The 23,098-nt window shown below is 38.2% G+C and overlaps 1 protein-coding gene and 1 long non-coding RNA gene across 38 annotated transcripts in view; one reads left to right on the top strand and one right to left on the bottom strand.

Annotated features, from left to right (window-relative positions):
* Positions 1 to 23,098, bottom strand: part of NRXN3 (neurexin 3) — a 1,571,803-nt gene that overhangs the window by 902,755 nt on the left and 645,950 nt on the right. The gene's annotated exons all lie outside the window — the stretch shown is intronic.
* LOC123584150 lies at positions 2,147 to 21,698 on the top strand. Of its 2 annotated transcripts, XR_006705199.1 has the most exons (6): positions 2,147 to 2,348; positions 7,795 to 7,976; positions 8,875 to 9,021; positions 11,648 to 11,844; positions 14,099 to 14,238; positions 20,830 to 21,698. It is a non-coding gene; the product is annotated as an uncharacterized LOC123584150 (long non-coding RNA). The 2 variants fall into 2 exon arrangements; XR_006705198.1 differs by lacking the exon at positions 7,795 to 7,976 and having other exon boundaries at positions 2,163 to 2,348.

Here is a 23,098-nt window from a genome sequence, read left to right as displayed (position 1 = left end):
AAGGATGTTCATGCAGCTCAGGAATTTCCTCCATGACCCATCTCCCTGCTCCAATGCTCAAGTCTCTGCTCTCTAAACTATGTCTCACGGTGTCATTTGTGGATTCTCACTCTTGGCCCTGGTACTCTACTGTGACAGACTATCAGGCAGCTAGTTTTTCTACAAGGTGACTTTTCTTATATCATTCCCTTGAATCAAGCCACTCATCAATGACTTCTGGCATTTTCTTCCATCAAGCCCAGGCTCCTGATTTAGAGCCCCATACTTGACCCATGCCAAATCAGTTTTGGAACATGCCCCTGACAGTAAATGGATAGCTGGAGAGTGAGCAGCAGCATGGAGCAAACAGGAAAAATGGAAATAAGGATGTGGTCCAGAGTCAAGGCAGGTATTCTGCCAACTGAACAGATCAGGCTCAAAACTGGATGTGATTCTAGGGGAAGGTAAAGATGGGAAAATGGGACCAGATGTGGTATATCTACAGTGAGGGTTGGTATGGAGTTTGGGGGTAGGGGTGTGGGATAGGAGAGTGGTGGAAAATGGAAGATATGATGAAGAGGAATAACATAAAAACTTGAAACTCAAGTAGCTGCAGAGGAAGAAGCCAACAGTAAACAAGGTTATTTTGCAACAGAACCCTAAAAAAGATACAGAATTGGAGGCATCACATATTGCTGAAAGCAGAGATGAGAGGTACGACTGAAAACAAGAGTACTGGTTGGAAGCCTATACAAGGATCAAATAGCCCTACAGATACCCTCTCTATTATAGCAAGGAAATGCATGCACTCGGAGAATACAACTGAGGAGAGCTTTGGATTTTAGGACCCAGGCTCAGGCCTTGGCAGGGGTGTGGAGTCATAACGAAAATAGGAGGATTACATGTAAACTTGTACACTGACCCCTGAGAACAATCCACCTATCCTAAGCCCCTTTCCTCCTCTGATCTCAAGCACTGCCCACCCACCTATAGAAACAAAACATTCAAACACAGAGAAACTGAGTTATATCTAAGAAACTGAATTATTGGACAAGCCAAATGACTTGAGAGAAAAGATCCACAGGCAATGACATTTTGGAAGGGTAATCCCTTGATAAAGTGGCTAGTTCCCTACCTATTTATGCTCTAGTAAATTTCATTAACTGATTTAAAAAAAAAAAACCCATAATTATACAGCTTCTAACTAATGCGTTAGACTTTTTATCATTGGGTGAAAACAAATGGCCACAATTTGCCAGAAATTGTAAGATAACCTCTAAGAGAACCATGAGAGCCAGGGACTAAGATAAACAGAAAAGAAAAAAAAAAGGAATAATTAAAAAAAGACACAGTGCAAGGAACAGAAAAACAATTTAAAAAATCTCATTCTTAAGATGCTAACAGAGATAACTTCTATTAAGAACCACAAACTAAATGCTATTAAAAGGAAAAAATAAAACACAAAGCTCTTAGGAAATAAAAATATACATTTATTTATGTATATTTGTTAGCAGAGATTCATTCAATAGAAGGACTACAAGATAAAATTGAGGATATTTAGAAAATAACAAAATGTCTAAAATGGGCACTAATATATAAAATGTCATGAAACTTATACAAAAAAATTGTACTGTAAGTGCATAATTTAGAAACATGACAGTAAAATGAAAACAATTAAGAGTTGAAGGTGGTATTTCTGGATTGAGGTGGAGAAGGATCAGATCGATATTTCTTCACCTTATTATTTTCATTATAAACTTTGCAGGGATATTTTCATATATTTGTGTGATAACTTGTTAAAAGAAATACAAAAATTTAATTGAAAAAAAGACAGTGGAGATTTAGTGGAACCCACCCACTACTCTGTACCTTGGGTGAGATAGTCAACAGATTATAAGTAAACAGAAGTAGCTTTTGTAGAGACAGCCTTCAGCTTAACATAGAGAACAGACCTGTGATAGTATAATATAATAAAAAGTATATATTTGATCTTTGAACCAAAGTATATAGATCTTTGAACTATATACCAAAAGTATATATTTGATCTTTGATCTCTTATAATTCCCTGAGGGAAGGGGTGAGAGAACACCTTTTGTTGTTTATAACAAACCCCTTTCAACCTGACTTTATGCTAACAAGTTGACTCCCTAAGGAAGTGGGTTGGTTGTCAGGGGAACCAACCAGGTGATTGTAGGTTGGAACTTTCAGCCCCTCCCCTCCAGACCTCTGAGCCTATCATCAATGGCAAATGATTTAACCAATTGTGCCTAAGTAACAGAACCTCCCTAAAAACTCTAAGCAAGGACTCTGGAAAGCTTCCAGGCTGGTGAACAAACCAGCATGCTGGGATGCTGGTTCATTTGGATAGGGTATGGAATTGTTCTATTACCTTGCCCCATGTACCTTTCATCTAGCTGTTCATCCGTATCCTTTATTATATCCTTTATAATAAATCAGTAAATGTGTTTCCCTGAGTTCCATAAGCCATTATAGATGAAGAGAGGGTTGTGGAAACCCCTGATTTATAGTCAGTTGGTCAGAAGTGCAGATGACAAATTTGGACTTGCAACTAGCATCTGAAGAGGGGACTGATCTTGTGGGACTGAGTCCTTAACCTGTAGGGTCTGCATGAACTCTAGGCAGTTAGTGTCAGAATTGAGTTAAATTATATGACATCCAGTCAGGGCCCATCAAGAATTGGAGAATTGCTTGGTGTGGAAAACCCCACACATCTAGTATCAGAAATATTGTAGAGAATACAGTTTTTCCTTTTTTAAATTAAAAAAAAATTAATGTTTATTTATATTCGAGAGAGAGAAAGAGACAGAGGGAAAGTGGGGAGGGACAGAGAGAAAGGGAGACAGAATCCGAAGCAGGCTCCAGTCTCTAAGCTGTCAGCACAGAGCCCAACACGGGGCTTGAACTCAGAAACTATAGGATCATGACCTGAGCCAAAGTCGGATGCTCAACTGACTGAGCCACCCAGGTGCCCCCAGTTTTTCCTTTTAAGACCAAACTTAACAATGAAAAAGCCTGATAAGATAAGTAGAGGAACATATCACTGGATTAAATAGAGACTAGATGTCCATAAATCCACACCAAAATTTCTAATGGAGAGGAAGATTGGACTTTCAATTTCCAAAATTCCTCAATTCCATTTAGGGGAGTCTTGTTGACTGAGACACTTCCATAATACTAAATATTCAAAGGGCATAAATCAATCCACACGATTCTTATTGAATGAAATAATATCACAAATTTTAAAATGGACAAAGCAAAACATTTTAAAACCTCAGACAAAAATTTTAATCTCTAAACTAAAGGCTTATATTTACCAAAGGAGATTTTCATTAGACATAAGAAAGACAAATATTTTGAAGATAAAACACATGAACAGAAGACTGTGAATTTTACATCACATGATTATTTAAGAAAAGATGATCATCTCCCCCCCCCCCCATCTAAGGGTAGAAACATAAGGTAAAGGAGACATTAACTTATAGTGGCATTAGTTGATAGATTGCAAAGGATGTCCAGAATTTACTTACAGATGTGGAGAGAGAAACAAAAGATACTTTTGTCTGCCTGTGTTCCAACATTGTGCGTTTGTTTCTTTATTTAATTGTGTCTCACACACAAATGGCCTAGATTTAAAACAGCCTGAGCCGGCAGATAATGGATCGAAATCAGAATTCTGAACTGAAAGCTAGATCACTGTCCTTCTCAACTGTTGCCAACCTCGTGGATTCAGATAACTTCAAAAAACATGACTCTGTCTACTTCACCAGCTATTTGAAAATAAAACATTTCTCCCTAAAGGCATTTTGCCAAGTCATTGCAAACTGGTATGTCTACAGCAGTATTCTAATGCTAAGCCAAGATCCTTTCTGGAATAAGGTAAGACAAGTAAGAGAGAAGGCAAGAATAAGAACAGAAGAGATTCACCATCTACATCAAAAGCAGTTACCACTTCAGCGTTACTCAAGAACACTCAAAACCTACTGCATTTTTTGGTTCACTCCAGTGGTTCTAGTTAGAAACTCTGAATACCTCTTTACCCTCGGTGGAATCAGTCAGCAATTAAGTCCTGTCAATTCTTAAACCTTCTCCATGTTTCAGTGACATCTAAATACTCCTAACTTACTGTCCCTGTTTCCAGCTTCTTCCTCCTCCTATCTTCCAAGTCTTTTCTTATTTCCAGTACTGAAAAAGTTATGCTAGAAACTTTAATCTTTCTTAATCCCCGTTATTCCTCCCTACATGACAAGGTATACATTTCTTAGAAAACCACATGAGACACTTCCTCACATCGTCTTTACCCTTCCTTCCAGCCTCATGCTCCTCCACCTACCCATGCAAATCTATTTTTCAATCCGTTCTAAACTGTTTACGCAACAGGCAGAATACTGAGATAGGGCCTCAGATCTTGGCCCTGATATGTATGCCCTGGAGTAATCCCCTCCTACCCCATTGAGTGAAGCCAGAACTGCACTTGCTCTTAGGCAGTACCCACTTTGTGGCAAAGTGATAGAATACCATTACCATTATTATGTTATGGTATTTGGTAAAGGCAAAAGGATTTTGCAGATATAATTAAAATCCCTAACTAAAGACTGTGAGCTAATGGAAAGAAAAAATATCCTGCTTGGACCTGACCTAAGCAAGCTAGCCCTTTTTAAGAGGGCTTAAGCCTTCCTTGTAGGCAGACTTGAAGCAATAGACACACCCTCTCTTCACTGAAGGCCTTGAAGAAGCAAGCCACCATGAATACTACAGCAACAAGGAATAAATTATGCTAACAGCTTGAGAAAGCTTTAAAGCAGATTAACCTCCAGATGTAAATTACATCATTAACCTCCAGATGTAAATTAAGTCCAATGAAAACCTTGATTTCAGCCTTAAAATCAAGGTGAGACCATGAGCAGAAAACCTAAGCAAGCTTACTTGGACTTGTGACCTATCTCAGAAACCTGAGATAATGAATGAATATTGTTTTAAGCCACTAAATTTGTGACAATTTGTTGCTCAGCAACAGAAAACTAATATACTATGCCATTTGCTTTTATACTTCCTTGTCACTTCTACACTCGTTGCCCTAGCAACTATCTACTTATTCATGTTATTCCTGTGTTCAGATCAACCAACATTTGTTGAGCAACTATCACATGCCAACCATTGTGCTTAGTGGGAACACAGGATAAATAAGATACAGTATGCAATGGTGTTCTAAAATCAGGGAAGTGCACCTGACCCAGTGGAGATCTGAGATGGGAAAATACGTCAACAACACAGGAGACAGGGAAATCAAATGATGTATACAGAATTTATCCTATCAGAGATGGTACAAAAAAGAGGAAAAGGCATGAAGGCACCAAACGGAGAGTAAAGTTCTTGAAGTGACAATTCCACAGCATAAACACTATCAGGAGAGGACACTTAGAGGTGGGGAGAGTCCACACTCCAGAGAATCATGGTTTAGATGTTACCCTGTGAACAAAAGACCTCAAAGCTTAGGGGACATGTGCGAAAATGTAAGGTTCTAAATAGTCTGGTTGATGGTTTTGAGGGTGATATGCCTGCAAATGTGAGCACCAACAAGCCAGCCTATTTTAAACAGAGATGATGAGAACTCCATGTAGGTCAGTGATGAGTAAGAAGTACATAGAGCAGGGAAATGATTAGAAGTAAACTGGCAGGCGCGCCTGGGTGGCTCAGTCGGTTAAGCGACCGACTTCGGCTCAGGTCACGATCCGTGAGTTCGAGCCCCGCGTCGGGCTCTGTGCTGACAGCTCAGAGCCTGGAGCCTGTTTCAGATTCAGATCTCTGACCCTCCCCCATTCATGCTCTGTCTCTCTCTGTCTCAAAAATAAATAAATAAACGTTAAAAAAAATTAAAAAAAAAAAAAAAAAAAGAAGTAAACTGGCAAATCACCTGGTAACCGACTGGATACCTGAGAGGAAGAGAGAAGTGCCAGGTTTCTGGCTTTATTTAGTTTAGTGTTCAAATGTTTTCACAGTGCTTCCCCTGCCTCCCACCCAGTTCCAGAACCTTAGGCACTACCATTGCCCCCTCCTCCACATTCATTTTACCATTTCAGTGTGTTACAATGATTCCTTTCTCCCTTCATCTTCCCCAAAGAATCTCATCTGTTATGTGCCAAAGCAGGACCTGTGGGACTCCTGTAACTAGATCTTTGGCTCTGATTGCCCTCAATCAAGCTATTCAACAAAATGCCATTGTGATGCTAATGGAGTATGGGGATGCCCTTCCTTGCAAAGCTGTGTTTCAAGTACAAGTGCTCGTACAAGTGCTAACTTCCTCTAGCCACGCATTTTACAACAGGGCTTGGCTGTACTTGCACTAATTTTTTTTTTAATTTTTTTTTCCAACGTTTATTTATTTTTGGGACAGAGAGAGACAGAGCATGAACGGGGGAGGGGCAGAGAGAGAGGGAGACACAGAATCGGAAACAGGCTCCAGGCTCTGAGCCGTCAGCCCAGAGCCTGACGCGGGGCTCGAACTCACGGACCGCGAGACCGTGACCTGGCTGAAGTCGGACGCTCAACCGACTGCGCCACCCAGGCGCCCCTACTTGCACTAATTTTTATGTTCTGTTAAGGACTTGGCTGTGTACAGAGTTTTAATGATAAAATCATGTAGGCCATCAACATAGTTTTCAGGTCAACTAAGATTCTGAAAACTTCCTCCTTTAGACCACCGGCAGCGGTCTCAGCATTGGGCTGAGAATGAGAAGAAAAGAAAGTACAATTGGTCAAGCTACTACTAAGCCTCAGATGCTGGGCTGGGATCAGAACTTGTCCTAAATTGCCTGGGGAAATTTAAAAACAGTTTTGCCTAGCACTAAAAATAAAATCAGGACTGTGGCCCTTTGATCAATAAGAATCTCTAACACTGTCTATGAATACACAATTTTTTTTTTTTTAAAAAAGAGATAATTCAAGATAGTGATAACAATTTGTCCAAAATCACAAATAAGGAAAAAAAAATCCATTTTCTACAGAGGCCAAAAATATACTACATTTGGAGCAAAGACATTTGTGTTCCAGGACTTTCTGACAATTTTCGGGACCTTTAGGTATTTACCTAAACCATATTGGGCTTTGGTTTTATTACTTGTAAAACAAGTGGTGAAAAGTCTAAGTCACTCCAACAGTTACTGTGGTAATAATAAAACCTTAGTACATGTGAAAGCACTTGAAAACATAAAGGCCATGTATGCTTGTGAAGTGGTATGACTGTATTATTTGTTTTTATACTCCTGCATCTAGGAATCTGTGATGTCTAGAACATCGCTTAATATCTTTAATCATATAAGGATAACCAGTCCTGTGGGTTCTAGAAGATATGATAGGTTAATCAATCAGCAAGAACACTATTTCATTAAGCAGCATTCCTTATGAGCTCTGTACTATTTTGCAGTCTAATCAAGAAAACGAATGTAGACTTCTTATGTTCCCCGCCAAGTGCTAAAAATGCTAAACTGTGTTCATTCATCATAAAATTACAATATGGCCCTGTCATTAGCGGGTTAAAGATAGCTTGTGTCACTGCTTCCAGATTTAATCAGACTTACTAATAATCATTTCTAAGCTCAAGGGTAATGATACATATTCTACACAAAATAATGCTGAATTTTCATTAATGCCTCAGGGATCAAATGATTATAGCTATCATGATTCTAATTTAGCATAATCAACACAAAATTATTTAGGGTTTGTTGGCACTTTTTCAGTGAGATGACTTTTTCACTGTGATGATGAAAAATGATTTTTTTCTCCCTTTTCTTTCCCCAGAACACCTTCCCCTTGGAGTTACACTACCCTGGACACACAAGAACAATTGAATCTCAACTTTAAAGCCAGCACAGACTTAGAATTCTTAGGACATCCACAATCTAAACATCTGTATAACCAGAGAGGCTCTGAAATGCCATTACTCATTTTGAAAAACAGCCCCGATTAGTTCCAATCTTTTGGTAATTTGACTATAAATCTGGTGATAAATTAGTTGCCATTTGGCTTTTTCGCCTCCCTGATTCTGACATTATGCACTCTCATTAAAGAGCAAGGGTCATTATGGAGGTCACAATGGTAACATATTTGATAATATAATACTATAATGTTCTAGTTTAAGGGCTCTGAAATTTCCCCATAGCCTAAGAAGTACTGTTCTAATTGACATCTCTCACTGAATGAATCAATGTTAGTTCTGTCCATAAAATAAAACCTCTGTGTATTGACTGTCTTACCTGCCTTATTATAAAGTGACATCTATAGCAGTTCCTGGGAAAGACTTAAATCCCTTTTGTTTAATTTCAAAGAACCCAATTTTAGAAGTATCCACTTTAATATACTTTAAACTGAAACTAATTTACTGGAGTTTTTGTTAAGAAAGAATGATTTTGAGAAAATCATAAAGTATAAATCTAGTTTGCTTCCAATAGATACTTTGATAGATATTTAAATTAAAAAGTTACTTTTATGAGCCATATTTACATTTCTAGAGGCTGTATTCTTTAAAAATGACTTACTAAAGTGGTTCATTTCTCTATGCATAGCCTGTGTCAGGCTGTCACCTCTTATTCATCAGTATTCCTTATCTCTTACGCTTTTCAAAGTTCTGTGACTTTCAAACACATTGAACCTTCTTACTTTTACAACTTCACTATCAATCATTATTTTACTCATTATGTCAATATCACATTATCTGCCTACTGAATTTTAACCGCCATATTAAGAGAAATAGTAGTCTAATATATTCCAAATGTCACAATGATGGCACGGACAACAGATCAATTGTAATCAACTGGCTGATTGAGAGTTAAAAATGGTTTTTCATGAATCAGTAACCACTACCTTCCTGTCTCTCCCCAGAGCTCACAACATTTTAAGTTGCAACATTAAACCGCTGCCCTGTATGGAACTGCTACCAACTTGCTCTCACCAAATGTCAAATACTCTTAAGGAACAGAGGACTTTAAATTTTCCATAAAGTTTAAGATCAAATAAAGCACAGAAACGGTTAAGTTAATGATTGATGATGATGATGGTGATAATTCACTTTCATTTAATACCTTCTAGATGTAAGTTTCTTACTAAACTTAAAGTATATACTACCTCATATAACCCTGATAGCAATCTTCAGTTTGAGTATGTTCTATTAGTTCAAGTTTATAAGTGAAAAAAAAAAAAACATAGATTCATAAACTGAAGATTTACTCAAGGTTTATTTTATTTATTCATCCAAGGCTAGGGGTTGTTAGATCTAAAACAGTAATTAGACTGTTTGATGCAAAAGCTCAGATTCTTAATCACTCTGGTTATGTCATTCTTCTTAAATTACAATGGATGAAATTACAGAATGATGTATAGGTGGGATACTGTTCTTATCATTGACTGACAACATCAACCGAACTCTAAATGTATGATGAGTCTTCCTATTAGCAAGGAAGAGAGCTTCCTAAAAGAGGCTAGAGGTATTTAGTAATGGAAGGTGTCCATCTTATTATGATAATAATTAAGTTAATTTACCAAATTCAAGGATACCCACAGGAAACCACTTATGTTTATGTTTTTTTCTATTTTCAACTAAATCCGAACTATCTTAAAATTATTTGACAACCTACACTTTACCAAGATTCACATTTTATATAAATATTCCATCAGTTAAAATATTCTTACACATTGCATTTATGATGATGATGATGATGGTGAGAATAAAACAGAAAAAGGAGAAGAAAAAACAAAGGGGAAACAGAGGAGGAGAGGAACAGTAGTGGTACAAGGAGAAGGATATGGGAAAAGAGGAAAAGGAGAAAGACCATGCTTATTTTTTCAATTTTTATAGATGATTAAATGAATTAATGATTTAAAGGTAATTGTTTAAACCTATATTTTTATGGACTTAATTTTTTTTAATTACATCATAATTGAAGGTAAAATCAATTATCACGTTGTTTCAGGAGACTTATGAGCCAAGGTACTTTTGCAGGAGGCTCTGGGTATGAAGTTTAATTGATATGTGGTTAAACATGACTTGAATATACTAGTTTAAAAGGTAGGACGAGCAGGAGTCAGGATAATAATCTGCCATATATGGTTGCTGAGATCATTAAATTAATCAGAGCAAATAGTATGGGTAAACAAAGCTAGTAGATAGTAGCAGGTCAAACAAAGAGACTAACGGTGTTGAATCACTAGAAGATGTTCAGCCCCTTGGATAGTTATTTGGGGGCTAAGCTGATAACATTTTAAGTACAGACTTCTAACTTCAAAATCTCAGACTAACCCAGACTTTGTTTTCTTTCTGAAACCTTCTTTGACTATTATGAAGACATAACCTGTTTTAAACCAGAATTAGTTCATATAAATTCAGGTAATCAGTTACTTTCCTTGTCAGACTGGAAGACACTGTCTTCTAGACTGACTTGGAGACCCATGGGGATGCCCATGGTTTGAACAGATCTGATGAGCCAAGTAAAATGCTTCATCATCTTGCATTTTGGTCAGGAGTTCAACTTAGGTTTGGGACCCTTTATACAAATCACAAGTGTATTATTATCCAGAGAGGTGCGTTAACAGTGATGTTCGTGAATTCAAATTTATAAACTTCTCCACCATAACAGAGATCATATACACCTTAATCCAGTTTTATAAGCAGATGCCAAAGGTGTTTTAGGCCTGCAAAATTATATTTTAACTACCTACATATCAGCAGGGGCCATCTATACTGACCAATTCCATTATTTTCTCCAGCTGCTTGTCTTATTATTTGTATTTGTTGAAAAAATGTATTTCTCAGTAAATATATGCTCAGAATCCTATGTTACATCCATTTTTGTATAGGCTTTCATAACAGGGAAAGTCTTATTCATCTTTGTATATGCAAAACCTAAGACTCTATTTGGCATATGGTAGGACATTGGTAAATGGTTGATGAACAGATGAAGTATTAAACAGGTAACCATTCTCTAAAATCAATAAGATTATATAAGTACAAATTAAAGAACAAATCAAGTCAAACATACAAGAGAAGTTAATTGTCATGCTTGATAATCCATCTATCATTTATCCAAGTTCTACAATTCTGAAGAATCCCCTAGGGATGTACTGTTGGTATAGAGCATTTTACTGACCGGAAGCTAAATTAACTGGTCCCTTAAAACTATGTGGCTTTTATCACTAATAAATCTTCATCTGCAAATACCCATTCTCTAAACTTCTCTGGCCAATCTATTCTTCACATTTGCCAAACTTGTTCATACCTCACTAAGTGTGCTTTTGGTGTGTATACCCTCAGCTTTAATCAATCCTCTTATATATATTCTCATGTCTGTCTACTTCTCATTCAGATCTAAGTTAAATGTCACCAACTAGAGTGTCTCCTTAAGTAGATAAAATAAAATGTTATTCCCACCCCATCCCGCTATCACATTGCTCTGCTTTATTTTCCTCATGGTGTTCATCACTAACTTAAACTACCCATTTAATGGCTTTAACTTGTTTATTGTTTCAGCTAGAGTGCAAACTTTAGTTTGCCTGGAAAAAAGGACTTACCTGTTTTCTTCACTTAAGTATCTTCAGTGCCTATAAGAGTGTCTCTCAAAAAATATTTGTTAAATAAACCTACCCTATATTGGCTTTACAGATTGAAAAACAAGTCTAGCACCTAGAAGAAATGAGGAGATGGAAAGCTGGTTGAATTAAGAGGAAGTCTGAGTGAGACACTTGTTATTCATGGGAAAAACATAATACTAGGTTTTACGGATGACAGGCTGTAAGTACGTGTTTGAAAGTGCACGTTTGAAATAGAACTATCCTACAACCCAGCAACTGCACTATGAGGTATTTATCCAAGGGATATAGGTATGCTGTTTTGAGGGGACACATGCACCCCAATGTTTATAGCAGCACTATTAACAATAGCCAAAGTATGGAAAGAGCCCAAATGTCCATCGATGGATGAATGGATAAAGAAGATGTGGGGCGCCTGGGTGGCTCAGTCAGTTAAGCATCCGACTTCAGCTCAGGTCATGATCTCACAGTCTGTGAGTTCAAGCCCTGCGTCAGGCTCTGTGCTGACAGCTCAGAGCCTGGAGCTTGCTTCAGATTCTGTGTCTCCCTCTCTCTCTGCCTCTCCCCTGCTCATGCTCTGTCTCTCTCTATCTCAAAAATAAATAAAAACTTAAAAAAAAAAAAAAAAAAAAAGAAGAAGATGTGGTATATACGTACAATGGAGTATTACTCGGTAATCAAAAAGGATGAAATCTTGCCATTTACAACTACGTGGATGGAACTAGAGGGCATTATGCTGGGTGAAATTAGTCAGAGAAAGATAAATGTCATATGACTTCACTCATATGAGGACTTTAAGATACAAAACAGATGGACATAAGGGAAGGGAAGCAAAAATATTATAAAAACAGGGAGGGGGACAAAACTTTAGAAACTCTTAAATATGGAGAACAAACAGAGGGTTGCTGGAGAGGTTGTGGGAGAGCGGATGGGCTAAAAGGGTAAGGGGCATTAAGGAATCTACTCCTGAAATCATTGTTGCACTATATGCTAACTTGGATGTAAATTTAAAAAATAAATTAAATTTTTTTTAAAAAGTGCATGTTTGAAACAGAATTAAATTCAAAGACTGCTTCCTTAAGGCTAGACACATACATGCACACACACAAATAACACTCAGATTGTTTCTTTATGACAACACAAGATCATACTCTTCTACTTACAACATAAGCATGACATAAGAAAGGCTTCTGAGAAATGATAAGTCACTGCATCTGTTTTCTAAGTTTGTGTTATTTTGATGCTTATGTTAATGTTATCAAAACAACTCACAGCAAACTTTAAGAAGGCATGAAATCTGTTTGTTCTTCAAGAAGATTCAGCATGATTCCAAGAAAGAAAAAACAGAATCTTTGAAAGCTTCATTCAGTTAACACCAAAAATTCTAATGCTTAAATATTCATCACTATTTAGTGATACATAAGGCAACAAATATAAAGAGTATAAGGTTTCAGAATTCCTGGCATAAATCTGTTTGGTTTATGAAAATCAAGTCACAATAATGAAGCCTGTGCTTCTGTGATTCCATATAACCTATAAAGTAACTGGTGAAAGTTATATTCCATATAATATAACTCACATTTTCTATCTGAGTTATAATTCCCATTTATAATTACAGTTAATATAACTCTCAATTCTGCATTAGCTTTGTAGGAACTTATGCAAATGAGTAGGAACTAGTGACAAGATAATACCTGAAAATATACACAACACACATACATCATGATCACCTAGAACAAAGTCATCCACATAACAATTCAGAAAATGCTAACAGTGATGATGTTATGACCCAATTCCACTTCTCTCATGAAAAGACAGGTGTCATAATTGTCATAACCCAAAGTGACAATTCTAAGAGATTAGTGTGTAGGTAGTGGACAGAAGCTCCAAACTCTAAAATTTATCCCAACAAAATACTAGAAGAATGTGGTTAGGAAAAATATATACTTGCCTCAACTACCAAATATATGGCAGTTAGTACATGGGAGATTAGTTTTTCCTCAAGTTAAGGGTTATGGAAGGTAGCAGATGTATAGAGTAGAAGTTAAGTGTGAATTTGAATCTTGACTCCACTATTTAACAGCTAGGGGGCACTGGCAAGTTACCTGACCTCTTTCATTCCTCATGTGTATAATGGGGATAATAGCAATATCCACAAAATAGCTAATGAATAGTTTTAATGAGAATTAAATGTGACAATGCATGTAAAACAGTGCAGTATTTTGCACATAAAACATTTACACATAAAATACTTTATACATAAAACAGTTAATAAATGTTAAATGCTTTACTAATCATATCGCTTGGCCCTGAGATTTTAATCTCAGAACTAAGAAGAGCATATTACTCCTGAGCATCCAACTGGATCGTACTTTCAAAGAGAAAGATATTAAGTACACACATTCTTTCCTATCAGAAAGTCTGAATTTTAAGATATTTTCCCCCCTGAATTTTAGGATCTTAATATTCGTGTATGATTTTCAATGGCACCTGCTTCTCAGAGAATCTTTCCTGTCTCTTTCAGGACAAATGGGTTACTTAACTGATGATGGTAGGGGGCCAGAGTGAGAAAAGGAAACATGTCCGAAGTGACCCTGTATCTTCTTCACTCTGTCCACAGTTTACCGACCAAAGTATGCGGAAAAGGAAAGCAGTGGTAAACAAGTATTTACTGAATAATGATTGGGTGCTGAGGCTATATCCATATACTTTGGGAGATAACATAGATAAGACCACAGTCCCCAAATAAGCTTATGATTTTGTTTTGGGGTAAGTACTAATATCAACAAATAAAGTGGTAGGCAGAGAAGTGCTATAAAGTGTGTGTGGGGAGATCAAGTGAGAAGTATTCCATTGTCTTCTTTCTGTCAACAACCTCAACCTAGCTAGAGGAGCTCAACCACACAGGGCTTCTATCAGGTCGATGTAGGTAAACGGTGGGCTCCCTATGCTTCATCAAAATGGAAAGTCTACAGAGCCACATTATGAATGGAAGAGATGGCAGCACATTATTATCAGCTTTTGGGTTTCCTTTACACTTTACAGACTTATATAAGCCAGATTTGATTTTCTGGATCATTCATGCTTTTGAAAAATGTAGAAAAATATACACATTTCTAAAAGAGCACCAAAGACATGAAACACTGAATACTTGGAACTACAAACTTTGAAGACCTTACTTAATAGGGAGAAAATAAGCTCACATATTTGACTTTAACTTTCCCCTCAGAACAAACATTTCAAATGCACTGGCTAAGGAGTCATGTGGAGGAGAATAAAGGCTCAATCAGAAGCTAACAACAACAAAAGAAGTCCTCCAGAGACCTGAGTCAATCAAGAATTTAAATGTATGCAAAACCAGATATGAAATTCAAAGATCAAATGTCATAATGATAGAGAGTAGAATTCTCAAGGAATGGAAGCATTTATATATCCCAGATGAAGATGACCATGTACTCCATTAGTTTCACTGAAGTCCTACTGGTCTCAAGATTGTAAATGACCTAATAAAGGGAAACTTCGAGATTCCCACCCCCCAGACAACTTCTATCTCTGCCTTTCTCTTCAGAAGGGCCTCAGTTGCTCTGGTGAAGGTAGAATGTGATTCCAACATCTAGCCAACCAGGCTGAAACACCACCCCCACACATATTCCTTACCACCTACTGCCCCTGCCCCCTTACTCACTATCTGTATTCCCAACCCAGGGAAATACCTCATTGTCAGAGCTCCAGGTACACATGGAATGTTGAAAATGGTCACTAAAGTTTTAATCCTCTAGACAGGCATTAGGGCCATGGTCAAAGGCTGCCCTGTCATTGACATCTGCTCTCCCACTTCCTCAGCTCAGACTTTATCAGCACCACTGGCCTGTCACAAGCCTTCTGTAGACGGATGTCCCATCCACTTCAAGGAGAAGGAAATGGATCCAGGGTATATACTCTTTACCACCAAGGGAGTCTACCTGCAAGCTAGTTTTCTGGTGTACTTACAGAAACCTCTCTTCACAAGTTTACGTTCTTTTCATAGCATTCTACCTCCTATCCACAAAATCCCAAGCCATCCAAAATCAAAAGTCTGAGTAGGAGAAACTAACTCAGAATCTTCGGAAAGCGTACTGCCTACGAGTTTGATTCTGTTTGTCCAGTCTCAAGAACCTCCACTATACTTTCCCCCTTGCATTGCTCCATCTACTCTTCTTGAGGGACTTCCGAGCCAGGGAGCTTTTAGTTTAATTCTTAGCTCTACCACTTACTAGTTGTAAGTGCTGAACAGAATATCTAACCTGTGAGTCTCAATGACTTCATCTGAAAAGAACAAGAGGAGGACTGCATATCTCACAGTGTTGTTGAGAGGATTAAATGAGCTAATGTATATAATCAAATAAGCAAGCAAAGGACTCTAACACTGTAGGTGCTCAAAAAAGGTTAATTTAATTTATTCATTGTTGGCATTCCAAACATAACTGTTAGATTGAATTGGACTAAATCCACCTCCCATTGAAATGCAGCCCATCCTGGGGAAGAAGCTAGCAGATGTTTTTGTTGATTAATTGACATGTTGCAGAGAGTTTCGTGAAATGATGAAAAGTAAAGCTAGGAAAGAGAGCTAAAATCACTTGCAGAAACTACCTACAGTAGAATAAGGTCCAAGAAATGATGACTAACCCAGTGGAAGCGAAGCATGTTTGACAAGGCTAAAGCATGTGTTATGGAAACTCAGGACAGGATGAGTGCCACTAAAAATTAGAAAGGCCAAATTTGGCTGATGACAGCTGCCAAGGATATATGACAACTAGGAAATAACAACAGAACATGTAATCAGAGGATGTTTGACCTTGGCTAAGTGGATTATTGCAACAGGTATAATTAAAGGCCGCCATATGGACTGTAGACTGTAGACAGCTACAAATCGGACTATGATTTCAGAAGCATCAAAAGGAATCTTCTGCCAAACAAATACCTTTCTCACCTGCAGCCTAAATGCTGAAATTATACTCTTAGACTGTTATCACTGCTGCAATGCCTTAAGAATACTAATAATGAATTGCTTATTATGAAACAGCTTATTATACTATTTTCCTACATCAGACTTTTATATGGGGAACAACAGGTAATAAATGAGGACCTTGGGTTCTAGGGAGACAAGAGGGAAGGGTAGAAGTCAGGGTAGCGACAAAGCAAAGAAACAGATGTGAACCTGAGAAGCTGTAGGCTGGAAAGACAAACTGCCTGTCTCATTAGTAGGAGTTACTCTGGGAAATACATATTGCCAAAATTCCAGAGAATGAGTCAGTCCTCAGACATGGACTCATAGAAGGTGTGTGTTAAAGTTACACGTGTTTTATAACATAACACTTTAAAAAATGACGACTGTTATAATTGCCAACAAATGTTGATCAGTCACCATACACTTGGCCCTTTACAAACTGCATTATATACACTATACCATTTATTCTTCACTAGTGTCCTATGAAATAGATGTGTTTTCATTTCCATTTTATTTTACTTTTATTTTAGAGAGGGAGGTGGCAGAGGGAGAGACAAAATCTTAAGCAAGCTCCATGATCAGTGCAGGGCCTGACATGGGGTTCAATCCCATGACCCTGGGATCATGACCTGAGTTGAAATCAAGAGCCAGATGCTCAACCAACTGAGCCACCCAGACACCCCTTCATGCCCATTTAAATCTGAAAAACGCTCAGGTCTGAACGGATTAGGTCACTTCTCTGTAAAATGGCAGAGCCAGAACTATAAACTTCACCTCCATTTGACTTCAGAATCTCAGATTTTAATCACCACAACAGGCCAGATGTTATAACAAAGGAAAGCAGACACACATGATCCCAAGATTCAGGTCTCTACAATGTCACAGGCAACAGAATGAGAAGGTGGGTTCTTATGGAACCAAAGATTTCTCTTCCAGTATGATGATAACAACAAAAGTGCTTTCAGACACTTGACTTATAATCAGAATTTCTGCACTCAAAGACAAACTATCAGTATGGGCATTTAGGCCCACACTGTTAGAAGAGCAAGCTAATTTATAACCATTGTTAATTATAGAAACGTCACATGTTAAATAATGATACAACAGCAACAAGGATAATAAACTCTCCTCCACTAGGAAGAAACGGACTCATGCATTCAATTCCAGGCTTCCTTTCTCAGAGTATTGGCATATTAACAATGATGAATGTGTAAGCAAAGAGGTATAAATCTGAGCGCAGAGACTTTGAACATCAACTACAAAGAGGTAAGATGATCAAATACTCTGTTTTTTGCCAGATACCATTTCATATATTCACTATAATAGTCCATCATCTTCTCTGAGGCAATGAAGTTGTTCGAGTTCCTGTGCCTGCCCTGTTTCTTTCAGTTGCACCCAGCTGGAAAATAATTTAATTTCAACATGTTAAACAGGAATCTGTCCTTCAGTATCTTCCTACAAAATAAGGAATTGGGGTTTATTACTCTACCCATGTTTAAATACCACCCAAAAACTTCTATTTTTTTCCTGATAACCAAATTTCTGGCCACTTCCCAGCCTCAAAGATGATTTTACAATTGATATCTGTACACCAAAATGGTAAGAGATTTAAAGTAAAATCTGCCTCCAATCTTCTTGTTGATACTAATCCTGTACAGTTTTCGAAGGAACATTCTGAGTTGCGATTTTGCTAACGGCTAACATTTGTTCCCCATTTTCCTTGTTTCCTTCCATTTAGAGAGACCTCCCATCCGAGTAACACTCCTGGCCTCTCTCCCCAACTTGATTCAGATTGTTGACTGAGACGACTGGTAGAATCTGGGAGACAAACTCTCAGTGACGCCAACACACCTACAGAAAGCACACTCTCTGCTTTGATCCTTCTTGGAAGTTTTATAAGGGCAGGTCCCCACAGAAGGAACTGTGTTTTAACTTTGTCTAATTCTAAAGTGTACCATTAACAAGAATGCTTGGGTCTAAGGCTGCTTAGGCTCTATAACACAGGCTTTTATAAGTGATGGACTCAAGCACTGGTGTCTGAAGACTGTACTGCCTTGCAAGAGGCAAATGCGTGGATCTCTGCCCAGCTCCAAATTCAATGGCATCACGTTGGCAGCGAGAATTTGACCAAGGTGGGAGTATTTACCTCACAGAAATCCATAAACACTAAAAATCATCTTCCTTCTTCTCAAAAAATGTTAAACAATTTACCAGTACATCACCAAATGGAAGACAAATCCTGATCGCCATCCATTTAACTCATGTGTTTTTCTCAACTGATAATGAACTGAGTAGGGAACACCATTTATTACACTGCCCCAATCCCCAATAATTTCTAAAAGATTTTCTACTTCCTATTTCTCCCACTCATCAGGTTAACAAAGGTTTTTTTTTAAAAGGGTCTCTGTCTAGCTTTTTATGTCTCAGCTCAAAAAGAGATTAAATACAAAACCTTGAAGAATGGTCAACTTGTAAAGCAAAATCTACTGTTCCTAACTCTTCTGGAAATTGTTCACAAAACTCATTTCCTTGAATAAGTAAAATAGGAGAAGAATTTTAGTTTTCTTCACTTCCTCTCACTCTCTCCTGAAATATTTTATGTGATTTTTTAACTTTAATGTGTAGCTGCCTTTTTATAAAAGGTTTGTTCACCCCTGAAATATCAGAAGCTGCAATTGTAGCACATTCTACATGGCAGTGACAGCACTGGTCACACGATCTAAATGTGACCTCCTCCACCTGCAATTCTGATGGCTTCCCTGCTCAGTCTCCCACAGGGCTATAATCAGAAATTTTCATCACTTTATTTATAAAAGAACATATAACACTTTAATTAAAACAGCTACATGGAAAGAGCCACTGGTATTAATAAAATCCTGAAGCAACCTTAATTTTTTAAATTTTTTTCTAATGTTTATTTCTGAGAGAGAGAGAGAGAGAGAGAGAGAGAGAGAGAGAGAGAGAGAGAGGGAAGGAGGGAGAGGGAAAGAGAGAGAGACAGATAGTGAGCAGGGGAGGGGCAGAGAGAGGGAGACAAAGAATCCAAATCAGGCTCCAGGCTCTGAGCTGCCAGCACAGAGCCCAACATAGGGCTCAAACCCACAAACTATGAGATCGTAACCTGAGCCAAAGTGGGACTCCCAACTGACTGAGCCACCTAGGCGTCCCAATTCTGAAGCAACTTTAAAAGAAAAGCTTGACTGAAATGGATACAGGTAGATACCTAATGTTTACCTTTCTTTTTTAACTTTTGTTAAGAGAATACACCAAATCTTAATCTATATGCAAATGTACCATGGTTAGTTTGACCCTCTTGGGTAACTTGAAATCACTAGAGACTTCATCATACACAGTGTCTTGGAGAGAATACTAAACGGGTAAACACCCAAGGTATTAGCCTAGCTTTGTCACTGAGAGACTACATAGCCTTGGCTGGGTTTTATAACTGTACTAGACTTGTCCTCTCACTTTTAAAATTAGTCTACAGTGTTTCTAGGCCCTTTCTGTTCTGGAAAAACAGGAGTCCCTCTCTCTCTAAGGTCTCAGCGGTGGCCTACCACCTCTGTCTTAGCTACAGGCACGTTAATGTAACCTGCCACACATTGTTTGAGTTAATTAAAGGGAAGTCATTACATTTTGCCTTTTAAACCTTTCTGAGCTCCAAGTTCTTACCTCCCTTCTCCACATGTGGCACATAAAAAATATAGTGCTATGCTACAGGGCATCATTGTGCCTGTTCTCCCCTAAACCTCTGCTGTCAACATTTCTTCCCCACCCTTGGCTTCTCAAATAATTAGAATAGGGCGAAATGCACTTAAAGTCTGTGTTCCCTGAAGCCTTCGCCCCCTTTCACACTCAGGATGAGATCTTTGTTCAGTTTTCTCAGAGCAACTTCGAAGAGCTGACATATTGGCTGAAGACCCTCTGCCTCTCTCCACCCCCTATCCCCCAATTCCACTCTTTCCCTTGACGCACTGGAGAGGAACAGCTTGAGATAGTTGTTTCAATTATAGGCTGCATTAATTAAAGTGACGGTATTTTTTTTACATAGAACAGAACATTTTGAACCAAATTTAAGCATGGTTTTTTAACATAAAATGTAAACTTGTGTCATTACTATCTGCACATCTCAGTTAGGTTTCTGAGGGTCATCATGGATTTTTTTTTTCTTTTTAATGACAAAAATCTCTAGGTTGGAGGGCCTCTGGGTACTGCCTCATCTAATCACCCATCTGATTTATAAATCTCTATAATTTCTCTGCCAACAGGTCCTTCAGCTTTCGATTATGCACGACAAGCAGCTGGAAACTCACCATCAGCATGAGAGGCAGCTTCAGGACAACTGAGACTTTCCCTGTACTCAATTTCTACATGTTGGATCTAGACAATGTTTGCATATCTCTCAGTCTAAAGATACATTCTATTCTTATCCGAGTTTAACAGATGGGGGAAAATGGGCACAGAGAGACTATATAATTTGCCTAAGGACTCACACAAGTGTCAGACCTGAATTTGAACCTAGACTCACCCCTAAAGTCCAGAGGCTACACTTTCTAGCTTCATGATGAATACTGAAAATGTCCCATTGATTCAATTTATATTAAACCACTTATTTATGTAATTCATTTCTTATTCATTTTCCAAGTTTTCCCTGCATGTTATTATTTATCACTAACTCTCTACTCTGTCTTGCTACTGACTTCAAGAACAAAGCCATCCCTACTCCCTTGGCCTGTAAAATAAGAACATTCATCTCCATTTCCCTCACTTATTCTAATCCTACCCACCCTTCAAGCGCTGGCTTAATGTCACCACCTGCAGGGACTCCTCCCGGCTACTTGTCAGCAAAGAAGTCTCTCTTCTCCAACTTCCTTTTGGCAATGGAAACAAATACCTTACTCACTCTTGCCAAATAATTACCTTTAATATCTGGATTCTCAGTTTGACTGCAATCTCACCTACAAAGTAACTGATAGTGCCCCTGTAGGCCTATAGCAAGAGTTCAACAGCTGCACAGCTTCAAAAGATGACTCTAATACCTTACAGACTCTTCCCTTTATTTTTAAAATGTTTTATGGTGAAAGATGCGCCCATAACCTACTTGTAATCTGGAATACACAAATTATTCTGAAACCCACCCAACTAATGTTGACATTTCCTTCTCTACTTACTGGATGTGCTTCTGACTTAGTGGATGCACTTCTGCAAGGTGACCACCAGAGGGCAGGCTTTCCTTTCTTTCCAAGGCTATTTAGCACCTGAACAAGAAGCCCTCAGAAACCTGGAAAATCTACTTTGCCCAAAAGCTTCCTTGTGACATTCCTTCATCCATACATCCAACCATCCATCCATCCATCCATCCATCCAACTATGCCACAATATGAAGCACCCAACATCCTAGTCTCCAGACAGGAGAAAATACCTGAACACGCTCCATCTTATACCTATTCGCCAAATCAGCAAGAATCCAGGAGCAAGAAGGAAAGGTGTGTGTGGGGACAGTAAACCAGTAATTCAAACCAAAACCCACATTTCCCCTCCACATTCAGCATGGTAACTTCATATTGCAGTAGGGCTAAGCAGTGGGTAATGTCTCAAATTCTTTTAGCCAGAGAGGCTGGGGATATTAATATCTCTTATTCACTGCAATGCCCCAAATATCTTGAGAACCAGATTTCCTTTCCCATGTAAAAAGACAGCTGACCATAGTTCTTTCCTAAATCCTCTGACAGCTTTACAAGTAGGGTGGTGAGTGACCTTTCTTTCTTTGAAAAAATGTATATAAATGTGCCTATTCATAGAAATCTGACAGAGCTGACACCTGGTTCTCCAAAAATGTAGCTTCACTCTAAGCATATTCCACTGACATTTATAGAATATGATTATTTTTGATAGTGGGGAACAAAGGGGAAAGAGTAATCAGAATTGTAAAGCACACTTTATATCCAAAATTTCCTGCACTATGAAGTCAATCACTATTTTCAGGATGAACTTTCTACTCAAATGCACAGCTTCGTTCCTTTCTCTTCCTGGGAAGAAATAACTTTGCCTTTCCCTAGTGAACCTCATTTCTATTCCTCCACACTAGTTCACTAGACTTTCCTCCTCCCCCCCCCCCCAGACCTTCTGATGCTCATGTCCAGACAGCCACACAAAGCTAATGGTTCTCTGAGAAAAGACAAAGTGCTTTTTGAACAGCACACAGGCCTTCTCTCTTAAGTGCTGGGGAAAGGCTATCAAATTCTAGGCAAGATGCAATTCAAGTAAAATTTGACATGTTGAAAGTTAATGACTTTATTATGCTTCATGGTTTATAATTCAGTCATAAGCCATGGCAGGTTGGGCCCATTTTTTTTCAGACAGTTAAGAATTAGGAGGACTAAACGCTGTCAGCTTTACCAGATGGTCATTAACTGGAAATGTGTTGTTTAAACAAGATACACTCAAGGGGAAAAGGCTCTCATACAGTTTCATTTGCCATGAACTTCTCCATACCTACCTTTAAAGCAGAGGTGAGAGATGCAGAGAAGGAAAGGT

Source organism: Leopardus geoffroyi, chromosome B3 (genome assembly GCF_018350155.1).
Source record: "Leopardus geoffroyi isolate Oge1 chromosome B3, O.geoffroyi_Oge1_pat1.0, whole genome shotgun sequence".
In the NCBI taxonomy this organism is placed as follows: Eukaryota; Metazoa; Chordata; class Mammalia; order Carnivora; family Felidae; genus Leopardus; species Leopardus geoffroyi.
The sequence above is the reverse complement of the archived record's forward strand: the minus strand, read 5'-3'. Positions and strand labels throughout refer to the sequence as shown.